At 41.5% G+C, this 2,788-nt stretch overlaps 1 non-coding gene across 1 annotated transcript; it reads left to right on the forward strand.

Moving 5' to 3' along the window:
• The first annotated feature begins 1,882 nt into the window (after positions 1-1,882).
• Positions 1,883-1,990, forward strand: LOC112714393 (small nucleolar RNA R71). The gene has a single exon (XR_003159236.1). It is a non-coding gene; the product is annotated as a small nucleolar RNA R71 (small nucleolar RNA).
• The last annotated feature ends 798 nt before the right edge of the window (positions 1,991-2,788 follow it).

The following is a 2,788-nucleotide window of genomic DNA, read 5'->3' on the forward strand; positions in this document are numbered from 1 at the left end:
CCAGGGTGTGCTATTTTTCTTCCTGTTTTTCATTCTGTTTTTGCTTTTTTCATTAATTTTGTGACTTCTCATGATCATCAACCTACAAAAAAGATAAAATAACAAAAGAAAATAGATAAAATATAACATTGGGTTGCCTCCCAACAAGCGCTTCTTTAATGTCAGTAGCTTGACAGAGGATTCTCATGGAGCCTCACAGATGCTCAGAGCCATGTTGGAACCTCCCAACACCAAACTTAGAGTTTGAATGTGGGGGTTCAACACCAAACTTAGAGTTTGGTTGTGGCCTCCCAACACCAAACTTAGAGTTTGACTGTGGGGGCTCTGTTTGGCTCTGCTTTGAGAGAAGCTCTTCATGCTTCCTCTCCATGATGACAGAGGGATATCCTTGGGCCTTAAACACCAAGGATTCTTCGTTCACTTGAATGATCAACTCTCCTCTATCAACATCAATCACAGCTTTTGCTGTGGCTAGGAAGGGTCTGCCAAGGATGATGGATTCATCCATGCACTTCCCAGTCTCTAGGACTATGAAATCAGTAGGGATGTAATGGTCTTCAACTTTAACCAAAACATCCTCTACAAGTCCATGGGCTTGTTTTCTTGAGTTGTCTGCCATCTCTAGTGAGATTTTTGCAGCTTGCACCTCAGAGATTCCTAACTTCTCCATTACAGAGAGAGGCATGAGGTTTACACTTGACCCTAAGTCACACAAGGCCTTCTTGAAGGTCATGGTGCCTATGGTACAAGGTATTGAAAACTTCCCAGGGTCCTGTCTCTTTTGAGGCAGTTTCTGCCTAGACAAGTCATCCAGTCCCTTGGTGAGCAAAGGGAGTTCATCCTCCCAAGTCTCATTTCCAAATAACTTGTCATTTAACTTCATGATTGCTCCAAGGTATTTAGCAACTTGCTCTTCAGTGACATACTCATCCTCTTCAGAGGAAGAATACTCATCAGAGCTCATGAATGGCAGAAGTAAGTCCAATGGAATCTCTATGGTCTCAGTTTGAGCCTCAGATTCCCATGATTCCTCATTGGGGAACTCATTGGAGGCCAGTGGACGTCCAGTGAGGCCTTCCTCAGTGGCATTCACTGCCTCTTCTTCCTCCCAAAATTCGGCCATGTTGATGGCCTTGCACTCTCCTTTTGGATTTTCTTCTGTATTGCTTGGGAGAGTACTAGGAGGGAGTTCAGTAATTTTCTTGCTCAGCTGACCCACTTGTCCTTCCAAATTTCTAATGGAGGACCTTGTTTCAGTCATGAAACTTTGAGTGGTTTTGATTAGATCAGAGACCATGGTTGCTAAGTCAGAGTCATTCTGCTTAGAACTCTCTGTCTGTTGCTGAGAAGATGATGGAAAAGGCTTGCTATTGCTAAACCTGTTTCTTCCACCATTATTATTGTTGAAACCTTGTTGAGGTCTCTGTTGATCCTTCCATGAAAAATTTGGATGATTTCTCCATGAAGGATTATAGGTGTTTCCATAGGGTTCTCCCATGTAATTCACCTTTTCTATTGAAGGGTTCTCAGGATCATAAGCTTCTTCCTTAGATGAAGCTTCCTTAGTACTGCTTGGTGCATTTTGCATTCCAGACAGACTTTGAGAAATCATATTGACTTGTTGAGTCAATATCTTGTTCTGAGCCAATATGGCATTCAGAGTGTCAATCTCAAGAACTCATTTCTTCTTACTAGTCCCATTGTTCACAGGATTTCTTTCAGAAGTGTACATGAATTGGTTATTTGCAACCATTTCAATCAGTTCTTGAGCTTCAGTAGGCATCTTCTTCAGATGAAGAGATCCTCCTGCAGAGCTATCCAAAGACATCTTGGATAGTTCAGAGAGACCATCATAGAAAATTCCTATGATGCTCCATTCAGAAAGCATGTCAGAAGGACACTTTCTGATTAATTGTTTGTATCTTTCCCAAGCTTCATAGAGGGATTCTCCTTCCTTCTGTCTGAAGGTTTGGACTTCCACTCTAAGCTTACTCAATTTTTGAGGTGGAAGGAACTTTGCCAAGAAGGCATTGACTAGCTTTTCCCAAGAGTCCAGGCTTTCTTTAGGTTGAGAGTCCAACCATGTCCTAGCTCTGTCTCTTACAGCAAAAGGGAATAGCATAAGTCTGTAGACCTCAGGGTCAACCCCATTAGTCTTGACTGTGTCACAGATTTGCAAGAACTCAGCTAAAAACTGATGAAGATCTTCCAATGGAAGTCCATGAAACTTGCAATTCTGTTGCATTAGAGAAACTAATTGAGGCTTAAGCTCAAAGTTGTTTGCTCCAATGGCAGGGATAGAGATGCTTCTCCCATAGAAGTCGGGAGTAGGTGCAGCAAAGTCACCCAGCACCTTCCTTGCATTGTTGGCATTGTTGTTGTTTTCGGCTGCCATGTGTTCTTCTTCTTTGAAGAATTCGTTCAGGTCCTCTAAAGAGAGTTGTGCTTTGGCTTCTCTTAGCTTTCTCTTCAAGGTCCTTTCAGGTTCAGGATCAGCCTCAACAAGAATGCTTTTGTCTTTGCTCCTGCTCATATGAGAGAGAAGAGAACAAGAAATGTGGAATCCTCTATGTCACAGTATAGAGATTCCTTGAAGTGTCAGAGGAAAAGAAGAGTAGAAGACAGAAGTAGAAAATTCGAACTTATCAAAGGAGATGGAGTTCGAATTTTGCATTAAGGAATAGTGTTAGTCCATAAATAGAAGGATGTGAGAAGAAGGGAAGTGATTTTCGAAAATTAAGTAAAAATTTTGAAAACATTTTTGAAAAACATTACTTAATTTTCGAAA

This window comes from Arachis hypogaea, chromosome 1 (assembly GCF_003086295.3).
Source record: "Arachis hypogaea cultivar Tifrunner chromosome 1, arahy.Tifrunner.gnm2.J5K5, whole genome shotgun sequence".
NCBI lineage: Eukaryota > Viridiplantae > Streptophyta > Magnoliopsida > Fabales > Fabaceae > Arachis > Arachis hypogaea.